The sequence below is a fragment of the Etheostoma spectabile genome, chromosome 4 (assembly GCF_008692095.1).
Source record: "Etheostoma spectabile isolate EspeVRDwgs_2016 chromosome 4, UIUC_Espe_1.0, whole genome shotgun sequence".
Lineage (NCBI taxonomy): Eukaryota > Metazoa > Chordata > Actinopteri > Perciformes > Percidae > Etheostoma > Etheostoma spectabile.
In genome coordinates this window covers 5,545,800-5,558,468 of record NC_045736.1, presented here as the reverse complement: position 1 = coordinate 5,558,468, position 12,669 = coordinate 5,545,800, and positions in this window count along the sequence as shown.

The following is a 12,669-nucleotide window of genomic DNA, read 5'->3' as shown; positions in this document are numbered from 1 at the left end:
ACAAAAATACAGTAAAATAAAACATTGTGTGGTGGGCTTTAAAACATTTTGGCTTACATTGTCTCTGCAGCGTTTAACGTGTGACTTACCACAGCAGTTATCAAAAGTTCTGCTGTAGATTACCCAGAATTCGTTACTTTTTGCACTGCAGCTTAATGTGAAGGTGACGCCAGCAGACGGTGCTTTTCCCTTTTATGCAGAAATTTGACAGAACCTATATACAACCCGTTACATAGACACAGCTAGGAATTCAAGAGAGCCAAAATCACCATCAACCTGGGTGTTTCATTTTAAAATGTGTTTTATGTTGTAAAGTATCCTACTGCGACGTGGCCTTGCTGTGTTTGATTACTTACCTAGCTTGACACATTCTCTCACGGAAGAAATAGAGGACACGGAAAAACGATCACTGTAGCTGGCCAGCCGGTGCATGCGCTCGGCTGCTGCTCGCAGTGTTGGCTTCTGATTTTGATTATGTGTTTACCCTTATTGTTACCTATGCAGGTGCTGGTGCTCACATAGCTCGGCCACCTTTGGTGAATTTGCCACAACAACCTTGTTTCATCAGAATTACTCCACTCCCATGTGGGATTTGAAACATAGGAATTTAGCAATATGCCTTTATTAATATCAACATTATTCTATGAGGCTTGCTCACGAATTTGCACCCTCAACACACAGCCAGTCAAGTCACCTCCAGATATGATATGATAAAGATATGGTGTACTGTGGGAAAATAATACAATGACTGAGGTGGTGATGAACAGGGCACTCAGGAACGGCCACGTAAAAGCTGGCTTAAAGTATATGCTGAATTAACCAAAGACTAAATAAGAGTGTGTGTGTATGTGGACATATTATACATTATGCTTTGCAGCTGGGGTACGGCTAGGAGGGGAGAACAGGAGGGCTATCTTAGTCAGATAAGCTACAGTGAGCACGAGAAGAGGAGATGGTGAGGCCAAGGACACTGAAGTTGCGAGGACGGTCTGATAACTAGAGAACAGGAGTACAACATAAGAAGGGAGTGAACTAGTGTCTTGTGAAGTAAATGATAACTGAAAATAATAGACAGGCAAGAAGGAAGAGGCAGAGCAGGGATGTCCCCCGCAACGTATAGCTGACCAATCAGGCCCCACAGGGGAACCAATATAACCCTGAGCACGCTATTGTTTAAGTGCCTTTTTGGAAAACTCTGTACTAGACAAGTTTCCATCAGGTCCGTGCACGTTTAACTGCCCGGAAACGCATTTCATCTGTTGACCACAAGAATAACGCTGTGTTAATTCATGGAGTCAGTGCGTTAGAAGGATTTCTCCAACAAATTGGTGACCCCGGACGTGATAACGTAATTGGACAGGAGAATCCAACTGGACCTTGGCATTGTGTCCACGGTCCGGTTCAGCTCAGCCACCGGACTGACATCCCGCAGCCGTGAAGGGGACTGAGCGGCGATACTGCGATTGTTGGTGTGATCACTGAGAGCTCTCAACAAAAAAGGTAAGCAGAGCCTGTTTAAAATCAAAATTCTGTTATTGGCTGAAAACTAAATGATGTGATCACATTCAAAGTCGTAAGTGTTGTTTTAAGCGAAAAGATTGATTGAATGTGCTGTAATTAAGGGATAAACAGATGAAATGTTTGGGCATGTGATGTGATTAACAGAGAAAACAAATAGAGAGTGTGAGAGAATTGTGAATAATAAGGGTGGGGTAGGAGAGGAAAAGGGACAAATAGTCAGAGGAAAATACGTCAGATGGTTGACGAGGTAGGAGACTGCTAAGGACAGATAGTTCAGATGAGTGATTGTGAATTGCCACTCTTGGTTCTGTGGGAACAACCTGAAAAAGAATTGCAGTTAACAGATTGTCATTGTAATTTACGAGTCCACCACGAGTGTATTTGTGCAAAGGAGTGAGAGGTCACTTTTAAGTTGTAAAGATATAGAGATGTACATAAAAAGGAGCTAGATGGAGTCTTAATGAAAAGTTGTTTGTTGTTGCAGTGTGATTTTGTTGTGGTTTGGCTTGTTGGATTTTTCTCACTGCTTATTTGTTGTAAAATGACGACCTTATGGTAAAGTGTTAGTAGGGGCAGTGAAAAAGTATGGCAATAAGGAGGGAGAAAGTAGCAAAAGAGATGTGAAAGATGGGAGAGAGGAGGATAGGATTGAGGGAGAAGGGGCGCCGTCCCCGGAGAAAGTAATGAAATAGGAAGTATGAAAAAAGTAAGTGGAGTTGCGGAAAGGCAGGCAGGAGGAAAAGAAAAGAAATGGTTTAAATTGACTAAACCAAAGCAGAAGGAGTATGAAGCGCAGAAAGAGAAATATGGGGTGGGGTTGAAAATGACAAATGCAATACAGAAACAATTGGGATTGACAAAACAAGATGACAAAAGTTCACCAAAAACTGAGACAGAAGCTGAACAGAATAAAACCGCTAGCGCAGAGAAAACCCCGCTGCCCGCTGAGGCGCCCCCGCCAACAAACCCTTTTTATCCAGATATAAGAAACCTAAGAATTTCCGCTCCACCGCCGCCGTATACAGGTCCAACGGCATCAAAACCCACAGTCCAAGCCCCAGTGGTAACTGCCCATTTACAGCCAAATGCATTACAAATAGACGTACCACAGGACCCATTGATACCGGCATTAGAGGGCCGGTAAGGATTTAGAATGTTATCTAAATTAATGTACAGTCAGCGTCAGGGGGAGCAGCAGCGGCTCACCACAACCAGCGGCCACAGTCCAGCCGGGAAGCAAAGCATGTACCCCATATCAGCGTCTTTTTGCCAACAAAATCCAGAACATTTTTACAGAGTAAAAGGACCCAGTCCACCTCACCATAGTACCCACAGACTCAGGAAGTAAGGAAGATAGCGAACAGTCAGACAGCAGCAGGGAAGTGAGCAAACAGACAGAAGCTCTAGCTCTAGGGAAGGAAAAAAACGACATAAAAGCAGGCCCAGATCTAGATCACAAAGTCCTCAAGACGTTTGTAGCAGGCACATTTTAAGGTAAATTACCACGAGGACCCTGACGAAGTTATGCTGCGAAGATCAACTAGAATAAGGGAAAGACTTAACAAAGAGTTAAGAGAGATAAAAGAGCAGCAAGAGCAGCTGCGTCGAACAACGTGAATGAGCTCAGGGAGGAAGAGCAGACGCGCCACACACCAGAGGCGGGGCTACAATGCCCACTCGCCCAGTAGGAGGAGGAGGAGGACTGTTGATGTACACCCTTACAGTTTTGGTGACTTAGATGCTCTGTGTGAAAAAAATCCCCTCCTGACAGGAGGGGCTGAGCATTTCCTCACAGCTTTCAATAGTCTTACAGCAGGAGTGCAGCTGTGTTTGGGAGATCATCAGAGCAGTTTGGGTAGAGTAAGGGAGCAGATGAAGCAGTGCTGCCCCACCAGAGGGGGGAGCTGGACCCACGGTCCGCATCAGTGCCTGCATCAGCAGTAACCCTGGCATTTGGCTGAGCTGCACCGCATGTACTCCACAGTTGGGGCTATGCAGATGGCATGATTTAAAAAGACTAAGTGATGAAAAATTTGATGCCTATGCAGATAGAGCAAAAAAGATTTGGCAGCGTGTATGAGGGAACCGTGGGACCAGTCCGCGCCACAGTGGCGCTGTTCGCCATGGGGTACTAGGGGGATTACCCACAGCAGTTCAGACACAGTTAGGAGGAGTAGTAGGCCTGCAAACAATGACCGATGCAACAGGGGCGAGAATGTGCGTCATTTCCTGTCCAACACCCAAAAGGAGCAGAGCAACAAGAAGATGAATTAAAAGACTACAAACTCAATTGTTGAAGAAACAACTGGAAGAATAAACAAGCCCAAGCCCAGCAAAGCTAAACAAATGACAGTCTCACAGAACCCCCAACAGTCAGAAGCCCCAGGTGTGAAGCAGTCACTCAACTTTACAGAGAGCACAAGCTTCCTGGCCACCACCCCCAAAACCACCAGGCCAGCGAACCCGAGCCAGCAAAATTGGCCCACAAGAGGAAGGGGCGAGGTTTTCAGAGAGGAGGAGGAATGACTAGGTCCAGGCCTGGAGGAGGACATCTCAGCCCTACTTCCTTTGCTACAATGTGGTCAGCAAGGCACTATGCAGAGAATGCCAAGAGCCCCAGCACAGCCCCCTGAGGGCCAGGGAGAAATCCCCTACACCAACATAACCCCGGTGAGCCATGGGACTGTCCCCGCTAATCAGGCCCTACAACAGCAATGGTATGACCAACAGGGTCCACAATGAAGGTGTCTCCCACTGATTTTCATTTTGGTCTGACACAGCACTCATTACCCTCACTATTCAAGGTAACCACATGTAATGCTGGCAGACACAGGAGCAACGTTCTCCTGTCTAAATTCCACCCATTCCCTCCTTCAGCTCAAACTCAGTCAGTATGGGAGTCAGTGGGACCCCTATCTTACAGCATTCACACAGCAATGTTAACCGAATTTAACTCACCAAACACACACACATTCTTTTTTGCTTTCCCTGCATGCCCAGTAAATTATTAGGAAGAGATCTTATGTGTAAATGAATCTGTGCATATGGAATGTGGATGGCATTCATGTCACTCCTGTTCCTCCAGTATCCACTCCTGATTCCCCAGTCACCATTCTCTCCTCACACCCAACCCCAGTGTCAGAACTACACCAATAGTATATTGGTTACGCCTGCTTCTCCCACGGCCCTGACACACCCTCCATTCAACAGCATTCACATCTGATACCAGCCATATAGACTGCACCCCTACATGTCCCCACTCCACAAAGTACACTGTACTCTACATGTAGCGACGACTGGAACACATATCAAGATGACTGGGAGACAAACATGCAAGGACAGCACCCACTTCTCTTATGCGAGGCATATATTGTGGTTAAGAAGGGGTGGCTGCTTCTGTGGTCTTAACGCACTCCTCTGAAGACTGGTACACACTTGGGACTCTTCTTCCCGCATGTCACACTCGCAGTAGGATTTGGCCAGCAGGCAGATTCCCTGGGCCTATGATAAAACGTGCACTAACATTTAAATGGCTCCCCACCTCCACACTGGCCTTCTAAAAGCTGACACTGACGCTGAAGACTGTGGTGCTTTAAAGGGCCACACAACAGAGAAAACATTGCCTGAAGTTCTCCCACTCCCCAGAGAACATGGACTCCCCTGCATGACCATCCAGCGCAGCTACCGCCCTACTAACTCTTCCCCAGCATCTGTTCACCACGGCCCATATGACACTGGACTCTAGAAAAAATCCTGTGACTGTTACAATCAGACCGCAGCACCACACAGTCATTCACAGACCACAGTTGACTCACCCTGACCAGGCAAGGCATAGCTCCAACCATTCAGGGACTCTTAGAAGCTGGTGTCATATATCCCAATCGTTCTCCCTGGAACACTCCATTTTACCTGTCCCCAAAGCTGGAGGAAAAGGATGGCGCATGGTGCAGGACTTCAGACCCCTTATGACATTACTGTCCCAGCTGTGCATCCTGTCCCAGACCACATGTCTTTTGACAACTAACCCCTCCTCACCCACTTCACAGTGGTTGACCTGGCCAATAGTTTCTTCTCTGTGCCCCTACACCAAGATCACAGGAGTACTTGCATTCACTTTCAATGGTCAACAAACACGTATTCCAGGTTGCCACAGGGTTATAGAGACTCACCGGGACTGTTCAACAGGATCCTCAAATCTCATCTTCTGCAGCTGCAACTCCCCACAACTGTGGTCCTCATACAGTATGTGGACGACCTTCTGTGTGCTGCCAGATCCCCTCACCTGTGTGGGAACAGACAATGGCACTGCTGAATTCCTAGCTCAAAAGGCTACAAGGTCAAAAGGGACCAAGTACAAGTTGCTAGGAGACAAGTCCTCTTTCTGGGCAGACAAATTTCATCAGCAGGCCTTGGGTGTTCTCCCAGAATAGACAGGCTATTCTGCATCACACGCTTCCTCACAGTTGCAGACATGCTGTTTTTCGGGCCTCACAGGATACAGCCGCTCACTATCCCTGACTATACCAACAGAACTACATCGCTCAGGGAACTGGTGGCTGCTGCTGGGCATCGCTGTCTCACCGCCCCCCTCCTATGGACAAACAGAGGCCGAGGCGCCTTCTCTGACCTCAAAAGTGCCTAGCAAGGGCAGAGCCATCACCCCCCGACTACTCACTCCATTTCATATGGAGTGTTTCTGAAAACAATGGCTTTCTCATGCCATTTTATTTCAGAAAAAAAGGGGAGACAGACATGTACTGATGTACCACTCACAAGGCTGGATACAGTGGAAAAAGGACAGACAACCGTGCCCGCTATGTAGCGGCGCTGGCCCATCCATTGACAAAACAGCACATATTGTAATGTGCCATCACATAACAATCCACACCCCCTGGTGTCACAGCTTTTGGCCAGCAAGGAATTTGCATACAGTGCCACAAAGAGAGACACAAACTGCAGACTGCCTGTACCAACCGCACACACTTACCATCGAAGGAATAAACATGGCCAACAGTATGAGTGACAGGGAGTGCCACATGTTTGCGAGGAAGAAGCAGCCCAAGAAAGCAGAATAAGGTCAGATCTGGAAAACGTACCAGACATGTCGGCTGACATGTGGCTTACACGAGGATGTTGCACAAAACAAAGGATGGGACTAACAAGCATCATATGCAGTAGCACAACAACCCAGATGGAAACAATCAGACTTGGAAGCAGGAATAATAAACCAACCAGCGTCAGCACAGAAAGCAGAAATAAAAGCTCTGATTGCAGCCCTTCTGCTAGAAAGGAAGAACAGTGAACATTTTTACAGACTCGCTTATGCTCATGGAACAGCACACTTGACGCGATCATGTGGAAAAGGCGAGGATACGTCACCTCTGCAGGAATGCCATAAAACATCAGAAGGAGATAATGGAGTAGTGGAGGCTATTGCCGCTCCACTAAGGTGTCCATAAGAAATGCAAAGGACATGACGCAGGGCAAGGAAGAGTAAGTGCAGGAAACGAGGCAGCGATTCTGCAGCCAAAAGAGCGGGAGGATACTCCCAAAACAAAGATGGTACTATCGAAAGAGATAGAATCACAACCAATGGCACTGGAGCCTAAAGACATTCTAGAAAGCAGAAAAGGCAGGAGCCTATGAATGGAATCAGTGGCAGCGGAGCGGCGCCACAAAGACAAAGATGGGATATGGAGGTCTCATCAAGGAAAGATAGCACGCATCAGCCGAGATGTGCAGAATGTTGCTACCTGAGGCACACAGACCAACACATGAAGGAAGAAAAACAGACTCTCCTGAATCTGTCTGGCTGTGGTGGCCCCCAATTTGAGGGACATGGTGACACATTTTTGTCAGGAATGCAGGGTGTGTGGAGAGCATAATGTTCAGAAACATACACCACACTAAAAGGAGCGTACCCGTCCCACAGCTTGTTTTCAAGATATCAGTATAGATATATGATATGGGCGCAGAAAATGTGGTAGGGGGAAAAAAGGTATCTTCTGGTGATGGTAGACAGGTTCTCTAGGTGGGTAGAAGCCATTCCCACCAGAAAAGAGGACGCAAAAACAGTGGTGAAATGGCTCACAAACTGAACTCATCCCGAGGTGATGGGTCCCCAGGCAAATAAGGTCAAATGGCACACATTTTAACAACAAACTACTAAGAGAAGTAGAACAGGCCTGGGAATCACTCATGCCTTCGGATCAGTTTATCATCCCAGTCACAGGGAAGGTGGTGGAAAGAGCAAACCAGACATTGAAGGCTAAGATAGCCAAGGCATGTGCAGGAAGCAAGTTAACCTGGGTAGAAGCGCTCCAGGCGCTCAGGCTATGAGGTCCTCAGAGGACGAGAACACATTGACCCACACGAAATAATGGACAGGGAGGAATTGCCAGGACCTCACTAGATGGAGGCCACATGCCAATGTTAGATGTTCAGCAATAGAAATGACAGACTATATGAAAAAGCAACATCTCTGGTTCAGCCCTTTCTACGCAGGTCCAGTTGGCGAACAGGAAACCGCAGGAGGAAGCAACACTACCTGTCAAGGTAGGCGACTGGGTCAGGGTCAAAGTTCACAAGAGGAAGTGCATGACCAGGTGGTCCGGGGTAGTGAGGGAGGTACTTCACACTCGGTCCGGTAAAGGTAAAAAAGGGACACTTGACCACCTGACACAGTGCCCCAGCCGCCCCCTAGCAGCCCCATTGGAGAAATTAGAAAGCAATCCAAAATGTATAGATGGAAGAGTGTTTTGGCGGGGAACAGCCCCCGCATAGTACATCCATAACTTGGAAGGCAAGGGGTTTGGGAAAAAGACAAACAGTTGTCCTAGCCGTAGTAGTAGTAGTGGGGTTGCAGCATTAATTCTGGGGTTGGAACATGCGTATGGGGACCGAGACCACCAAGAACAATCACCCGGTAGTGTCCAACCACTCTCAGTAACAAAGGAAATGAACTAGACGAGAGAAAAGAAGAGCAGTTTGGGCAGTAGTGAAGCAACACACTAAGGGCCATCCCCAAGGTGCGGTGCCAGATTGACTCTCCCTATGTGAGAGACTCAACCACGATTTACCTTTGATTTGTCGGCTATAGACTGCGGGGGGTATAATAGTTTACAAAAAACACAGATGTGTAAATCTGTGACGACTATCAAAAGGTAGAGGCATGTGAAAGGAGCGCTTCGGACAGGTGAAAGGTAGTCTCTGTAACAGCTGGTATCGACGGGGTTGGACAACAGGGGTGGAAAACATGGGCGAGGTGACAGACAAAAGAGATTGGGTACAACAAGATGAATGGGAGATATTATCTATACAGCGGGACTATAGTTCAGCCCCACGAAAATCCATAACCTGTCAGTAATAGAGCAATTGGGAGCAGGAACGGTCAGGAGTTGTGGATGTTAGCCATAGGTTATGGATAGCAGGGAGTGACCAGATAACCCCCTGCAGATAATATTTGGATCCCTCACGCAACACAGAATGACACTGACATGGCAGAGGAATACAGTTAAACCCCCTGAGGAGGAGACGTAATAGTGCAGGACTTCTCTAAAATGAGGGTGGAAGATGTGTTAGAGTTATCAGCAGGTGCAGGCCAGGACAATTTTGGATCAGGTGGCTAATACAGAATGCCAAAGAAACAACATGGAAGGGTGCGTGGCCTGTGCCACAGCTAGACCAGTCATGTCACTAACTGGCCCCGTTGTTTCCTAATGAGGACCCAGCAGGATATGCATGCATGTTGAACTTCACACACTCTAAGACAGCTTCCCGCAATTGTACTACCCTAGCATCCCTCTTCCCCAGGCTTTGAAAAACCAGGGTATTTTACCGCCATAAAGGGGAGGGGGTGCAGATATCCACTGTTTCAATCTCACCGGATCAAGCAAGCCCACAATCAAACTAGGTGATAACTACCCCCAGACTGGTGTAATACAACTGTACAAAACAAAACAGCCCTAGGCCCAGTGGCTAGAATAGGACTATTCTACTATTGTGGTGGTCTTAGGTTGTATCCAGATAAAGTCCCAAATCAACGTCAGGAGTTTGTGTATGGTGATTAGCTATGCCATCTTTGGTGGGGAGTAGAGTCCCCCTATACCACAAAGGCTGTGCAACTGACGTAAGAGAAGGCGCAGGGCCGTGTATGCAAGGCCGGCTTTTGATCATGGGCGGGAACCCCACCTATTAGACAGCATAGGAGTTCCTAGGGGTGTCCCGAATGAATCAAATTGGCAGATAAATAGCCGCAGGATTTGAGAATATACCACTGCTTTCAGCCATCTCCCCGTCACTCCAGCCATGTAGATAGGATAAATTTTGTGCATTATAATGTTTTACGCTTGAGCAATGCCATAGGGTGCCATCGAAGGCCTGTCCGAGCAGATGGCCCCAGTCCCTCATGCGCTCAGATGGATGGCGCTGGACATGCTGTTGGCTGAAAAAGGAGGGTCTGTTCCATGTTCGGAGAGATGTGCTGTTACGGTACCCTAACAAACACGCCCGGATGGGAAGGTCACCAGGGCTTTGAACCAACTTCGAGGCCTTCCCAGGAGATGCATGAGCCTCAGGGTGTATCAAATCATTGGAGGGGTGGATGACAACCTTTTTTGGCAAATGGAAGAATCTTATCACTGTTGTTTGACATCTATTGTGTTTTCTCGCTATTCTATTACCTGTGTGGTTGCGTGTGCCCTGCTGCGGACCATGAGTATCCCGGCTCATCACCACTGCCTTGTCCAAAGAAAAGCGCCGCCTCCCTATTCCGCTGGGATGCTGCCATTACTCACCATGCCTGAGGAGGGAGGACGTTGAGGCACTGCAGTTAGTGTAAAAAGTGTTCGACCTAGTAGGTGCGAAAAAGGGGAATTTGTGGGAAATATACCAATGAGAGGTGGTGATGAACAGGGCACTCAGGAACGGCCACGTAAAAGCGGCTTAAAGTATATGTGAATTAACCAAAGACTAAATAAGAGTGTGTGTATGTGTGACATATATAAATATGCTTTGCAGCTGGGGTACGGCTAGGGGGAGAGAACAGGAGGGCTATCTTAGTCAGAACGTACCGTGAGCACGAGAAGAGGAGATGGTGAGGCCAAGGACACTGAGTCGAGGGACGGTCTGATAACTCAGAGAACAGGACGTACAAAACTAAGAAGGGAGTGAACATAGCCGTCTTGTGAAGTAAATGAAACTGAAAATAATAGACAGGCAAGAAGAGGAGAGGCAGGCAGGGATTGTACCCCAGCACCGTATAGCTGACCAATCAGGCCCCACAAGGGGAACCAATAAACCCTGAGCACGCTATTGTTTAAGTGGCCTTTTTGGGAAACTCTGTACTAGACAAGTTTCCATCAGGTCCGTGCACGTTTAACTGCCGGAAACGCATTATCTGTTGACCACAAGAATAAACGCTGGGGTAATTATCATGGAGTCAGTTGTCAGTTTATAGAAGGATTTCTCCAACAGTACAAAAGGTTGCACTCTCTCAGCTTGTTTGCCACAGAGCACACCATGAATAACAAATTTGTCAACATTAAATCCATTTGGAGGATGCACTCTCTCTTGTGGAAGACATTATATTCACTCCAGTATTACAACTCTAGGGCACAGAACAATAAAGGTATGGGAAATTGATGTGAATGACGTTACAATAAATGTAATACTGTCTGAATGATAATGAGGGACTGCTCCGAGTTACAGACTATTAAAGCACTGTGTGAAGACGGGAATGTTCAGGAGTGTAGAGAGGGGCTTCACAGCTGGAAGGGACATTCAGCACAGGATGGAGGCTGTCCATCACAAATTCCTCTCATTTAAAATGTGAGAGGAAAGGAAATACATCCTTTTTTAAGTGAATAACTGGTATTTCTTTGCCTAGGGAAGGCTCAGATGTATAGCTTAACTGAAGTCAGAAGGGAAAGACTACTCTCAATTTAATCCTGGCTGGGCTGGCTGGAGAGTTAATGTGGAGGTGGAGGAAGACGTGTGAGTGGCAGGCAGAGCACTGTGGGGAGCTGGACAAGCATGTCATTAATATTGAAAGTAGTTAGTCATAAACCAAAGAAACGGACAAATTGGAATTCTGATCTGATGATGGCGTAAGAGGAAAAGTAAGAGCATCAGCAAAGGTATCATAATTCTTCCTGAGGTGGACACAAATATAGTAACACATTTAACTGAAATCAACCCACAAGGTGTGTCACTAGGTGTTACATTTCATAACAAGTCTCATGGTGGCAGGAGAGGAGAGATAAAGGGATCCACAGACTTTAGGATTCATCCCCTTGGTACGTTGAATGTGAAAATGTCATGGCAATATATTATTATAATTGTTGGGATATTTCAGTTGCAACCAAAGTGGTGGCCCAATTTTCCAGCTACATGTATCTGTATTAATATGCACTAGCCCCCACCTGCCAGTGGATCACAGACTTTCGATCAGACAGGAGGGAGCAGGTGAGGCTGGGGGAAAATCCCATCCAAAACCCAGGCAATCAGCACCGGCACCCCCCAGGGATCTGTGCTCTCCCCACTGCTCATCTCCCTTTATACCAATGACAGCGTGTCTGCAAATGACACATTGACACATTCTGACAGTTCATTCCGCAGGGACACACAGATGTTGGATATTTTGGCTTTTTCTTGTGGTGATTAGACTATATTTTAAACTAACAATGTTTTGCCCTGTTTATCGACTTTTTTGGGCAGTAGTTGATGACTACTTAACAGAGGTGGACTTACCATTAGGTAAAGGTAGGCAATTGCCTTGGGCCCCAAGCTACCAAGGGCCCCCTAAAACGCCTCATAAACTTATGGTTACGATTTGTTGTCTTACTTTTCACCAATTAATTATAACTCTAAACATTGATACACTAAAGTGCTATCCAATTGTTTAATTCATGATGAGAAACTTCCCCCAGTCCCCACTACATTGGACTATTCCATTATCCTACTGCGCATCTGTGTGTATTTGTAAACAAACGGCTCAGCATGCGCTAAGCTGGACGCTACAGACGGTTGAAAAATGAAGCGAAGCTACCAAAGTGGTTCTGAAAAAAGGAAGAAGCAGGAAGAAAGCAGAAAATTTTTAGCAAAACTTAGGTAACTACCTTTTTCACGACGGCTACTGACAACACTAAC